Genomic DNA, 14,647 nt, shown 5'->3' with positions numbered 1-14,647 from the left:
CAAACACGTAGAATGGCACGTTGTGGCTGACAGGCTAGATGCACTCATTGGTCGCTTAATCTAGTCACCCTAATCATTCAACCATTAGTCTTGAATACTGATTAGAGAGAGGGAGAGAAAGAGAGCACATCCTGCCTAGTTTGCTGTCTATTGCTGCCTCAGCCTCTCTTTGACAGAGCGAGAAAGAGAGAGAGAGAGGAGGGGGAGGAGGGAGATTGGGGATGTGCCGTGTGTGAGGGGAGGAGAAGGAGGGGTTTGGCTTCAGTGTGATGTGAATGAAATAGAATCAGAGTGAGGGAGGGAGACAGAACAAATCAACCTGCCTCTTTAGACTGAACAACGGAATGGAAGAGCTGAGCTCCTAGGCACACTGACCAGAGAGGAGTTTTATTTTGGGAGAGGGGAAGAAGGGAGCAGACGAGGGAAATCGAAGAGGGAGGAGGAGGAGAAAAAGCCTCAGCGTGGGGATAGATAGATAGCAGAAAAATGCTGTCATGGGGAGAGGGGGGAGGGAGGCTACAGAAAGGAACAGGATGATACCAGGCAGGGTGGAGCGGAGCTGAGATGTGGAGGTAAGCACTGTCTTTCTTTACTCGGAGCCTTCAGAATGCACACATTCCTAATTCCTTATATCCTATGTCTGGTGATGAGGAATGTGATTGATTTGGTCAGGACACCCTCTATGTGAGCATGCACATGCTCTTGTTTCCTGTCGATTTCACCAGAGATTCAGATCATTCTGCCGTACAGAAGTGAGAGAGCAAAGGATGTGTCAACACAATGAACGGACGCTTTGTCAGGGGTAGAAAATGATGTCTGAGCGGCATTCCGCTATCTTCACGCTCGTCCGTCCCCCCCACCACCCCACCCCTCTGGTGTTCTGGGCTCGTTTAAAAACTGTGTTATGACATTGACATGAAGTCACTGCAGACCTTGCTGTAGGGCGCTCGGGGCTGCAGGACCCAGAGATGTGGGCCAGGTGGAGGAATGGAGGGAGGGAGGAAGAGACAGAGAGCACGCCAAAGACAGGGAGAATGAAAGAGGTGAATAGACAGGAACTATAGTGACACAGAAACAAAAAGGTAAGAGAAATAGGATAGACATATATATGTACTTTTTTTTTTACAGACTAATGTCTGCAGCCCCTGCCTGTTTTTGTGTGGGGGATGATAAAGAGGACTGAGAGGATACTGCATGTAATGTGCACAGACAATGATGGAATGGAGAACCAGAGCCGGGATCAGGGTGTTGTTTTCAAGGTGGCAAAGAAAAGGAGGGATGCGGGATATCCTTTTTTTTCTCATTTTGGCAGTGAGGGGGGTTGTGCTTTTTGGGGGTTGGGGATGCAAGGGATTGAGAGGGCTGGTGTAGAAGAGAAAGGGGGAACAAGGAGGGAGATGAAGAGGAGAGGGACGAGGGACAGCTTACATAAGCTAGTGCACTAAAAGGACTGGCCATTTCATTTCTTTTGCGCCAGATGGATCCTCCTATGTGGTGTTCACTGTGGTTGTCATTAATGGACAATGGTATTCCTTATGATGATGAATGCACCGGGACTTGACATGGTGAAGTCCTTGTTCTCTGTCCTGAAGAGTGTGGTAGGCCGTGTGCTTGTCTAAATTTGATGACAGGGACTTGGTCGTGGTCTTTGTGCGTTCCTGGCCAGATTGGCAGAGGGTGTGACGTTATCGGTCCTAGACTGTTAACCTAGATGGTTGGCCAGATGTGCCCATGGATATGTGTGTGTGTGTATGTATGTATGAAAGTCAATCTTCTGAAATCAAGCTTTATGAGAATGAATATACTGTATATGTGATAGGGGGTAACTGAAGCCAGATGATAACATCAGATTTCTTGGTGCCACCATGACACACAACCACTATCATTGCACACATAGCACATGGGTACAAGAGTCTGGTGACGCTTTGAGGTCACACTGCCAACGATGCCGGTTTTATCGAGGGAAACGGACCCTACCACAGTGCTTAAATTCTCATTAAATGCTTCTAAAATATTCAAAATAATTGATCATGTAATAATAATAACAAAGTAATTACAAAATAGGATTAGAAAAGGGCATTCAACTTGGGATCAAATGTATTGTTATTTTGAGTGTTCTTTGAGAAGGTTAGGCCAGATAAAATGTCCACTCTTAACAGACATTCAACTATTTAATGCAGCAATCCCAACCCGACAGTTATTTACTTGTCAGTCAAATGTAGGTTCATGGATATACCCGCCAGTATTTTAGTGTTAAATAGACTCCAATGTACTCAAACTACGAGAAAAAAAGGTATATTGTCTATTATTTGACAACATAACAGGAAAAAGCTTTGCCCTCAGACCTTTATAGTTTGTGGACAGTAGGGAGATAGTTATATTATTGTAGGTATAGAACAATCAGATGTGTATCTGTGACAGAAATATGTCTGTTCTAGTTAAAGTCGTGAAGCACTCAGGCGCTCTCAAAGAGAACACTTTTTCTTAGAACATGTTAAAAATGTGGCGCTTTAAATATGCTGTTTTGACCCAAATGATGGGAACCTGCCGTTGGCGTCAGAGCATGTACGTGTCTATATTTGTTCATCTAGCTAGGACTAGTATTGTCACAGTAGGGAGCTATAAAAACCTGTGGGTGTCTGGGACTCTTTTTAAATATGAGAGGCTCTCTGTCAGTCAGCAGGGACCTGTGGCACAAATTCTTCAGCTGAGTGGGAGGAAAGGAGAGGCTGAACAGCTAGTCTCTGTGATCGATCAGGCCCACTTGTATTTCCTGCACAATCAAACTGCTACATCACTGTCCATTCCTACACCAGCCCCTGACCACAGAGGACAGATCTATTAAACAAAATTGTGTTCCATAGTAAGAGGCATCTGATGAATCAAGGGTGTACGTACAGAACCACTTGACCTCTTAAATGTATAGATGAAATGTAAAGGAACTGTTACATGTTTGTCCTTTGCCAGTTTAATAAGTGGAGATCCTTAAAACATTGAAGGCCAAAATGACTTATATGATGTTGATGGAAATAATAGTGAGAGCAGCGGTAGTACACATTTGTGCCGCAGGATGCTAGCAGAGCCCCGGGGCTGACAGACCCTGCTTGTCTCAGAGGTACTAAAGCTGTGTGTCACCCAGGATTTCAACTCCAGATCACACCGCTGCACTCTTTGCATACCAAATTGTATTTCAATGTCAAAAGCAACTCCTCTCCATTGGACCGCTGCAGCGTATAGCCTCTCAACAGTCAACCAACCGTCTTCACACAGCACAACATAGACAGGCGCCTGTATGACAACAACCCGAGGCTTGTAAAAATGCTATTCAATCTACGTTGAGGCCTACTGTGCTCCACGAGAGATGAAAGTCACCATGGTTCTCCCGCCGTGCCGTGACAAACTGACCTATTTCTACTCTCATCTTTTATGCAAGGACAAATGACAAATCTGAGCGAGAATGACTAAGACTATAGTAAATAGATTTCAGTGGTGTCTTAGGAGAAATAATCAATATGTCCAATCAACATGGATCAATGTTACCGGGCAGATTATACTCTCCTCTAAAACATGAGTCAGCACCCCACCATCTCCCTCATTTGGAGCCATTTTGGGTGACTAGGCCCAGTCTCTCTATCTCTCCTAGTGAGCAGTATGTCTGTGTGACTGAGGTAGGCTGGTGGCCCAGCAGTGCCACCCCCTCTGAGCAGAGCATAGGATGGTAGGATGGTGGATGGCAGTGTAAGCCACTGGGTGGATCCACTAATCGGCTTGTGCTCTCTTTTGTCACCTGTCCTCTGTGGCCATGCTCTTAATGGGAGCTCAGCCCTCTCTGGAGTGGAGTCACCCTCAGATTTATGTCCCAGGGCTCTAGCCGGCCTATAGCTCTGCTCTGCTGCACAGGACCTGACTGCACAATGAGCAGAACAGGAGAGGAGAGAAAAAGGAGAAAGAGAAAGTGATGGGAGGGAGGGAATGAAGGAAAGGAGAGAGAGGCAGAGAGGAGGATTGGAAAGAGAGATGGTGAGAAGTAAATCAAGTACTGTGTTTGTGCAACTGGAAGGAACATGTTTCAACCTGTATTGGCTTGTTGTAAAACTTCTCTAAATTAACATGTTTCAACCTGTATTGGCTTGTTGTAAAACTTCTCTAAATTAACATGTTTCAACCTGTATTGGCTTGTTGTAAAACTTCTCTAAATTAACATGTTTCAACCTGTATTGGCTTGTTGTAAAACTTCTCTAAATTAACATGTTTCAACCTGTATTGGCTTGTTGTAAAACTTCTCTAAATTAACATGTTTCAACCTGTATTGGCTTGTTGTAAAACTTCTCTAAATTAACATGTTTCAACCTGTATTGGCTTGTTGTAAAACTTCTCTAAATTAACATGTTTCAACCCGTATTGGTTTGTTGTTTAACTTCTCTATATTAAGTCGTAATGCAGGTCGAAACGTGTTCTTTCCAGTCCGACAAATGTTTGTGTTTTATTTATAATTAGGATTGTGATAAAGATAATTTTAAGATGGCATAAGTTGAATGAAAGCATAGCTTCTGTAAATTTGAATAAATTCACACTAGTGGTGGTTGGTCATGTCACATGTTGATCCCTTGATACAGATTTGCATACTGTAAATAACCCACTGGTCAGAAATAGTGTAGGCAGTGTGTGTGGAGTTTACTGTCGTCAGTATTATTAATCAACCAGTTATATCATACATACACTAAAAAACACACACAAACGCCTACTGTCCTCTTTGTTCCGATTCCCATTATAGGAGAAGTGCCCTCAGTGACATTCAGTGGTGCTGAAAAGAGATCTAACTCAATACACTCCCACAACATCACTACTTCCCCATCCTGAGCAAAGATACATCAAAAAGGTAGACAACAACCCTGCACGGAGAATCTGTCAGAGGAAAACACCACAGGAACATTACCACAATATCACATCAATGGGTAGATACATACAATATAGTGAAAATCATTACTGCTCTAGCCATGTGGAAAAAGCACTTCATAGTTTTTCTGTACGTCATGCTACAGTCAAGAAGAGGGAAATAGTCATTGTGAAACTGGCTGTGTTTGCATGTTAATGGCATTGGCAGTAAAGAGAGAGAGAGAGAAAGAAACAGAGTTACCAATGAGAAGGGTTAGCTGTGGCACTGGCAGATCTGTTTCACGCCTGTCTGTCCTGCCCTTGTGTGTGCCCCTGAGGCTCGGCTCAGACAGCCACCGCACAGGAAACACACAGACAGGATGTGACCTCACAGACTGAGGTGGGGGGCCTCATAGCTAGGTCAGAAACACTGAGCATAGTGCACTAGCAAGCTCCGATACTCTCCTTTAGTCATTATCATTACTTATCATCACTTAGTTACTACACTGATCCTCTCCTTTAGTCATTATCATTACTTATCATCACTTAGTTAACTACACCAATACTCTCCTTTAGTCCTTATCATCACTTAGTTACTACATTGATACTCATCTTTAGTCATTATCGTTACTTATCGTCACTTAGTTACTACACTGATCCTCTCCTTTAGTCATTATCATTACTTATCATCACTTAGTTACTACACTGATACTCTCCTTTAGTTAGTCATTATCATTACTTATCATCACTTAGTTACTACACTGATCCTCTCCTTTAGTCATTATCGTTACTTATCATCACTTAGTTACTACATTGATACTCATCTTTAGTCATTATCATTACTTATCATCACTTAGTTACTACACTGATCCTCTCCTTTAGTTAGTCATTATCATTACTTATCATCACTTAGTTACTGCATTGATACTCATCTTTAGTCATTATCATTACTTAGCATCACTTAGTTACTACACTGATCCTCTCCTTTAGTCATTATCGTTACTTATCATCACTTAGTTACTACATTGATACTCATCTTTAGTCATTATCATTACTTATCATCACTTAGTTACTACACTGATCCTCTCCTTTAGTCATTATCATTACTTATCATCACCTAGTTACTGCATTGATACTCATCTTTAGTCATTATCTTTACTTATCATCACTTAGTTACTACACTGATCCTCTCCTTTAGTTAGTCATTATCATTACTTATCATCACTTAGTTACTGCGTTGATACTCATCTTTAGTCATTATCATTACTTATCATCACTTAGTTACTACATTGATCCTCTCCTTTAGTTAGACATTATCATTACTTATCATCACTTAGTTACTACACTGATCCTCTCCTTTAGTCATTATCGTTACTTATCATCACTTAGTTACTACATTGATACTCATCTTTAGTCATTATCATTACTTATCATCACTTAGTTACTACACTGATCCTCTCCTTTAGTCATTATCATTACTTATCATCACCTAGTTACTGCATTGATACTCATATTTAGTCATTATCATTACTTATCATCACTTAGTTACTACACTGATCCTCTCCTTTAGTCATTATCATTACTTATCATCACTTAGTTACTACACTGATCCTCATCTTTAGTCATTATCATTACTTATCATCACTTAGTTACTACACTGATCCTCTCCTTTAGTTAGTCATTATCATTACTTATCATCACTTACTTACTACACTGATCCTCTCCTTTAGTTAGTCATTATCATTACTTATCATCACTTAGTTACTACACTGATCCTCTCCTTTAGTTAGTCATTATCATTACTTATCATCACTTAGTTACTACACTGATCCTCTCCTTTAGTTAGTCATTATCATTACTTATCATCACTTAGTTACTACACTGATCCTCTCCTTTAGTTAGTCATTATCATTACTTATCATCACTTAGTTAATACACTGATACTCATCTCCAGTTCCACTCCCAATATTATTCCAAATCCAACCAGACAGTAGCTTCTGTGTCTGTTTACTTTATTATCATACCTTACAAAAGCTCTTGCCATTGATTTCAACTAAATCAATGTGCTTGGGTTACAGTCTCTTTCTCGCTCTCCACTCCCTTTAAGAGGCATTAATGGCTTGGTGACACTCTGATGGTTGAACTATGAAGCATGACACACACAAACAGATGTAGCCTGCACATGGAAAGGAGCAAAATTAGCTTGTGTCATCAGGCACAGTTAGCATATTGGCATGTAGTTCCAGGGCAATGTAAAGAGTACATAGGGGAGACAAAGCCATACGTTGATGTTGAGGCTAGAGAGAGCAGCAGGATGGCTTGTCTGATGCCAGGTATCTACCTATGAGGTGGAAGACAGGCAACCGTAACCACTGTCCTTTCAGTCAGTCACCAGGGTAGCTGTTTAGGCCCCTTGCTTTTCTCAATCTTTACTAATGACATGCCACTGGCTTTGAGTGTGTCTATGTATGCAGATGACTCAACACTATACACGTCAGCTACTACAGCGACTGAAATGACTGCAGCACTTAACAAAGAGCTGCAGTTAGTTTTGGAATGGGTGGCAGGGAATAAGTTAGTCCTAAATATTTCCAAAACTAAAATAATTGTATTTGGGACAAATCATTCACTAAACCCTAAACCTCAACTACATCTCGTAATGAATAATGTGGAAAGTGAGCAAGTTGAGGTGACTAAACTGCTCTGAGTAACCCTGGTTTGTTAACTGTCGTGGTCTAACATGTTGATAATACAGTAGCTAAGATGGGGAGAAGTCTGTCCATAATAAAGCCCTGCTCTGCCTGCCTTTTTAACAACACTATCAACAAGGCAGGTCCTACAGGCCCTAGTTTTGTCGCATCTAGACTCCTGTTCAGTAGTGTGGTCAGGTGCCACAAAGAGGGACTTGGGAAAATTACAGTTGGCTCAGAACAGGGCAGCATGGCTGGCCCTTAAATGTACACGGAGAGCTCACATTAATGACATGCATGTCAATATCTCATGGCTCAAAGTGGATGAAAGATTGACTTCATCACTACTTGTTTTTGTAAGAATTGTTGACATGCTGAATGCACCCAGCTGTCTGTTTAAACTACTGGCACACAGCTCGGACACTCATGTATACCGCACAAGACGTACCACCAGAGGTCTCTTCACAGTCCCCAAGTCCAGAACAGACTATGGGAGGCTCACAGTACTACATAGAGCCATGACTACATAGAACTCTATTCCACATCAGGTAACTGATGCAAGCAGTAGAATCAGATTTAAAAAGCAGGTACAAATACACCTTATGGAACAACGGGGACTGTGAAGAGACACACACAAAGGTACAGACACATGCATACGCACACATTGTGATATTGTTGTATGGCGGTATTGTTGTATGGTGAACCTGTGTTGTGGATATGTGGTGGTGTAGAGATGTTAGATGATGTACTGTTTTATCTTTAGCTCATTCAGTACAAACATAGTTCACTGTTTTATCTGTAATGTGGGCGCTTTGGTGTGTTTGGCCCCCAGGAAGAGTAGCTTCTGCCTTGGATCCCTAATATACACAAATACAATGTCATGCAGAACATTGGTTACAAGAGGACAGACCCTGATGCAGCTGGTGTTGTTTTAGGGACAAAACACAAGTTAAATTATAACCAATCAACATTAGGTCTCATAGGGGTGGTTAGAGTAGAGATTCATAATTAAAGAATTTGGGGTCATACGCAGAGCTTAGCTGGGTGTGTGTGTGTGCGTGTGTGTGTGTGTCTGTGTGTGTGTGTGAGAGAGAGAGAGAGAGAGAGAGAGAGAGAGAGAGAGAGAGAGAGAGAGAGAGAGAGAGAGAGAGAGAGAGAGAGTGTAGGCGGTGCAGCCGTTTCAGGAGGACCAGGCTTAATTTCGAAGCACAATAGCGGGGATAGTGAGGAAGTGAGGGAGGCCAGTGTCTCTTCCTCTCTGAGAGGACAGGGTAGGGGTGACAGTTCAGACTGCTAGAAATGCTATTGGTGGACAGTCTCTCGGCCTCAGAGCCAGCTGCACAGATAGGAGAGGAAGAACAGTGTGCAGTTCAGCTTCACATAATAGCAGCAGTGATGAAGTGAGTGTCAGTTCCCCTCTCATTTTTGTCACACACACACACACACACACACACACACACACACACACACACACACACACACACACACACACACACACACACACACACACACACACACACACACACATACACCCCCACACACACGCCTGCACACACAAGTGCACACCCCCACACACACGCACAGAGATAGAAAGTCACAGGCAGAATCACACAGTGCAGTTGTAGAGGGACAGCTGTTCTTCCTGCCACTGTGGCGTTTACGCTCTTTCATAGAGTCAGCAAAGGCACACAAAGAACGACACAGACACATTCACTCCGACCAACTCTTGCACGCATGCCATGCACTCCCATATACCCACACAATAAAGTCCTTTGAGCATGCGAATTACCAATACCATAGTGAAAATGTTCAAATGCTTTATCACAGTGATGATTGATGGACGTACTAATGTAAGATGGCATAGAGCGAGAGAGACAAAGATGTATCATCCCCAAGGGCGTAGGAGCCGGGGGGGACAGGGGGGACATGTCTCCCCCACCCCCCCACTGTTAGAAGCAGGTAAAACACGCTAGAGAGTCACCACATTCATTGAGGGATTTTTATTTATAAATGGCCTCCGCTGCTGGAACGTGAGTTTCCCCGCCCCCACTGACTGCTTCATTCTCACTCTTGGTTGTTACAAGCAGTGTGGCAGTGTGTGAGTGATAGAAATAGCACTGTGCAGCACCACCATCATTATTCACTGCACCGGGTAAAGTAACTTTGAAATCTACTTTGAAACAAAAGTATATACCTCACACACATGGTCATGGGCTTAAGAAACCTGTACCATGTCACCTGTACCATGTCAGATATAGAGTTGAAATGTATTACATTTTGTGTTTGCATCCCAATATTAAACGTTATATACAACAAAATTGTTTGACATAGATACACCAGATTTTCAGTTTTTTTTTATTTTTTATGATGAGGCAACTAGGTCATTTTACTGCAGGAAAGGGCTATGATTTGTCTGTATCCTTTTCTCAAAAGTGACTAGAAATTACCATTTAACTTCTCTAGGGTAGGGTGCAGTATTCGGAATTTTGGATGAAAAGCATGCCCAAATTAAACTGCCTGCTTCTCGGGCCCAGAAGATAAGATATGCATATAACTGGTAGATTTGGATAGAAAATACTCTAAAGTTTCCAAAACTGTTAAAATAGTGTCTGTGAGTATAACAGAACTGATTTGGCAGGCGAAAACCTGAGAGAAATCCATTCGGGAAGTAGTTTTTTTTTTGGTTTTGTAGTTTTCTATTCAATGCCATTACAGTATCCATTGACTTAGGACTCAACTTGCAGTTCCTATGCCTTCCACTAGATGTCAACAGTCTTTAGAAATTGTTTCAGGCTTGACCGAGAGAGTGCCTTTCTTGTTAACCTTTTATATTGACGACGTTATTGTCCGGTTGAAATATGATCGATTATTTAGGCTAAAAACAACCTGAGGATTGAATATAAACATCGTTTGACATGTTTCTATGAACTTTACGGATACAATTTAGATTTTTTGTCTGACTGTTTTGACTGCGTTTGAGCCTGTGGATTACTGAAGAAAACGCGCGAACAAAACAGAGGTGTTTGGATATAAAGAGACTTTATCGAACAAAAGGAACATTTATTGAGTAAATTAATGTCTGCTGAGTGCAACCATATGAAGATCATCAAATGTAAGGGATTCATTTTATCTCTATTTCTGACTTGTGTAACTCTTCTACTTGGCTGGTTACTGTTTGTAATGATTTTTCTGCTGGGCTATGTTCTCAAATAATCGTAAGGTATGCTTTCGCCGTAAAGCATTTTTTAAATCTGACACCGTGGTTGGATTCACAAGAAGTTAATCTTTAAACCTATGTAAAATATGTTTTGTTTTCTGAATTTTTATAATGAGTATTTCTGTATTTGAATTTGGTGCCCAGCAGTTTCACTGGCTGTTGAAGAGGTGGGACGCTAACGTCTCACGTACCCAAGAGAGGTTAAAACCTTTTTATTTAATTTTTTATTTATATCCTGGAGCCTGCCCCTTTTTAAGCCCATAACCATGTGTGTGAGGTGTGAACTTATGTTTAGCTAAATGTGTCCCCATGTCAGAGTCGCTCCTACGCCCCTGATCATAACTCTTTTAGTTGGTAGTTTCAGTAAAAGAGGAAGTCAGGGTTAGATGCACAGACAATGTTATAGAAAGAGCCATTTCTGAACCAACTTCCTCTTTCTGCCTTTCACTGAAATAGGAGGTAACATCAGATTTAAACATGCTTAGTTCATGACATATTGTACATTTATATGTTTCAATAAGCATGGTAAAACACAGATGCAATATGTTTTATCAATGATCAGAATAACAGTAAAACTGGCAAATACTTTTGTTTCCACACACACACCACACACACACACACACACACACAAACGCTTCTTTGGTATCAGAGATTTCCAAAGAGGAAGGGACTCATAAGAACTGAGACTGTTTTACAGTATCGAATCCAAAACTTCAGACTTCAACTGTGAGATGACTAAATTGGAGCTTTCTCACACACGTATTTATAGAAGTCACACAGACACACACGATATGGCAGTACACAATTCCATGTACAGTTCTTTGTGATAACAAAGCTAAGGGTATGGCTGATGTTTTGGACGGCCCAGGTCCAAGTCCCATGGTCAGAGAGTGGGCTTGGGGGGCTGCCCCATGAATTATTCAACACCGTCTAACTCTAGCCCCCTCTTTTCCCCCTCATTAATAATTGATAGCACGACAGACATATGTTCCATTTCTGAAGGACAGATTTGCGGGAGGACAGCCTCCTCTCAAAATGAACCTGTTTTTAGTTGTCTTCAGCAGATGCTAACATCAGCACAGCCTAAAGGTGGGCTTGACCTCCACAGACCAACAGCAGAAACAGATGCCCAGTACACTTTGTCACAAGGTCCCCCGCTGGAGGACACACAGCCAAACACATTCTGCAAGGTGACATTAAAGGCTTAGCAAAATGACATTGGAAATGAGAGGTGACAATACATTTTTTTAAACTTCCTTTGTGTGTCCAGTGTGACATATACTTTAAACTCACGAGGGTAGGAAGGTAGGTTGGGAAGTGATAAGAAGCATGTATGGAAGGCAGGGAGGGTCGTGTATTTGCACTCCCACTGACTGCTGTGACTCAGCCTGGAGACGTGCCAGAAGCAGTCAGGGAGACTACCTGTTGTCCTCATTACCATCATGCTATCATCTGTCAATTGCCACTCCTCAGATCAACATCTGACCTCTGGGATGCGATCATGTGATCCTGTACAGGGTGGTCCTAAGAACCTTTCCACTTCCCTCCTTCCCCTCTGCCACCTTGACAGCTAACCTCTACTCTAAGTCAATCTATTGAGTAGAGGAACGATGGGTTTTTGGAGACCAACAACTCAGACAGACATCTGCTAACTCTATGAAATAAATAAAAACCGAGATAGAATGTGGGACAAAAGGAGTGTGCCAGAACCAATCACTTAGCAGTCTCTGGACCTGGCCCAGACCCTACTCAGCGGGCAGAAGCAGAGGGGAAGGATGAAGGGTGATTGGAGGAAGTGTGAGGGAGTAGCAGCATTGGGATTACTTTATTTCCTGAAACCAATTTTGTGTGCAATAACACACCCACTGGCTGTTTTTAGTCTTTGAAACCCGTTTTGTGTTTCCAATGACATGGTAGTTATGCAGTGTGAATCCAAATGTATCAGGCAGAGCTGGGATCAATAACAGGCCCTGGGATTGGCTGCTGGGCACAGTGAGAACACGGTTAATTAGCTCAATTTTCCTAAATCAATCATCCCTAATAGTCGATTTAGGCACTAACGTATCGTAATCACCAATCACTGTGATTTGGAGGACAGAGGTTGCATAGCTGGTGGCAGTACTGTGATTTGGAGGACAGAGGTTGCATAGCTGGTGGCAGTACTGTGATTTGGAGGACAGAGGTTGCAGAGCTGGTGGCAGTACTGTGATTTGGAGGACAGAGGTTGCAGAGCTGGTGGCAGTACTGTGTTTTGGAGGACAGAGGTTGCAGAGCTGGTGGCAGTACTGTGTTTTGGAGGACAGGTTGCAGAGCTGATGGCAGTACTGTGTTTTGGAGGACAGAGGTTGCAGAGCTGGTGGCAGTACTGTGTTTTGGAGGACAGAGGTTGCAGAGCTGGTGGCAGTACTGTGTTTTGGAGGACAGAGGTTGCAGAGCTGGTGGCAGTACTGTGATTTGGAGGACAGAGGTTGCAGAGCTGGTGGCAGTACTGTGATTTGGAGGACAGAGGTTGCAGAGCTGGTGGCAGTACTGTGTTTTGGAGGACAGAGGTTGCGTAGTTGGTGGCAGTACTGTGTTTTGGAGGACAGAGGTTGCAGAGCTGGTGGCAGTACTGTGTTTTGGAGGACAGAGGTTGCAGAGCTGGTGGCAGTACTGTGTTTTGGAGGACAGAGGTTGCAGAGCTGGTGGTAGTACTGTGTTTTGGAGGACAGGTTGCAGAGCTGGTGGCAGTACTGTGTTTTGGAGGACAGAGGTTGCAGAGCTGGTGGCAGTACTGTGTTTTGGAGGACAGAGGTTGCAGAGCTGGTGGCAGTACTGTGTTTTGGAGGACAGAGGTTGCAGAGCTGGTGGTAGTACTGTGTTTTGGAGGACAGGTTGCAGAGCTGGTGGCAGTACTGTGTTTTGGAGGACAGAGGTTGCAGAGCTGGTGGCAGTACTGTGTTTTGGAGGACAGAGGTTGCAGAGCTGGTGGCAGTACTGTGTTTTGGAGGACAGAGGTTGCAGAGCTGGTGGCAGTACTGTGTTTTGGAGGACAGAGGTTGCAGAGCTGGTGGCAGTACTGTGTTTTGGAGGACAGAGGTTGCAGAGCTGGTGGCAGTACTGTGTTTTGGAGGACAGAGGTTGCAGAGCTGGTGGCAGTACTGTGTTTTGGAGGACAGAGGTTGCAGAGCTGGTGGCAGTACTGTGTTTTGGAGGACAGAGGTTGCAGAGCTGGTGGCAGTACTGTGATTTGGAGGACAGAGGTTGCAGAGCTGGTGGCAGTACTGTGTTTTGGAGGACAGAGGTTGCAGAGCTGATGGCAGTACTGTGTTTTGGAGGACAGAGGTTGCAGAGCTGATGGCAGTACTGTGTTTTGGAGGACAGAGGTTGCGTAGCTGGTGGCAGTACTGTGATTTGGAGGACAGAGGTTGCAGAGCTGGTGGCAGTACTGTGTTTTGGAGGACAGAGGTTGCGTAGCTGGTGGCAGTACTGTGATTTGGAGGACAGAGGTTGCGTAGCTGGTGGCAGTACTGTGATTCAGCATAGAATACTAGTATGCAATGAGGAAAATTGTATAACACACGATGTTGCTCTGAGGTCTAGTGACACGTATGCTTGGAATCCTTGTTATCGTATCGCACTTCTCTGCAGTTCTAATGAGGGTTTTTGAAATAATTCCAGAAGTACAGAAATACATACTCTTGATGGCCTTTGGTTTGAGTTATCATAGTAATCTGTCCTGCTCCCAATTTCAAGAGATCATTTTAATCCCACATGTGCGTGGAGAACCATGAGCCAAAAACAGAAACAGATCAGGGGAGCCAGATATTTTCAACGGCAGATTGCGTCGTCAGTAACGGCATATAGCTGTTTAATAACACAGGAA

At 43.1% G+C, this 14,647-nt stretch overlaps 1 protein-coding gene across 9 annotated transcripts in view; it reads left to right on the top strand.

Annotated features, from left to right (window-relative positions):
- Window positions 1-205: 205 nt before the first annotated feature.
- LOC139537073 (signal-induced proliferation-associated protein 1-like) overlaps window positions 206-14,647 on the top strand; it is a 42,212-nt gene continuing 27,770 nt past the window's right edge. For 2 of the 9 annotated variants that reach the window (XM_071337943.1, XM_071337942.1), the window contains exons 1-2: window positions 206-572; window positions 4,775-4,879. The gene's annotated coding sequence lies outside the window, so the exon portion shown is untranslated. Of the gene's footprint in view, window positions 573-929; window positions 1,083-4,774; window positions 4,880-14,647 lie in introns of those variants that run through there. The other 7 variants (XM_071337946.1, XM_071337941.1, XM_071337952.1 and 4 more) reach the window with 5 other exon arrangements.

Source organism: Salvelinus alpinus, chromosome 13 (genome assembly GCF_045679555.1).
Source record: "Salvelinus alpinus chromosome 13, SLU_Salpinus.1, whole genome shotgun sequence".
Classification (NCBI taxonomy): domain Eukaryota; kingdom Metazoa; phylum Chordata; class Actinopteri; order Salmoniformes; family Salmonidae; genus Salvelinus; species Salvelinus alpinus.
This window is presented reverse-complemented; position numbering and strand designations above follow the sequence as displayed.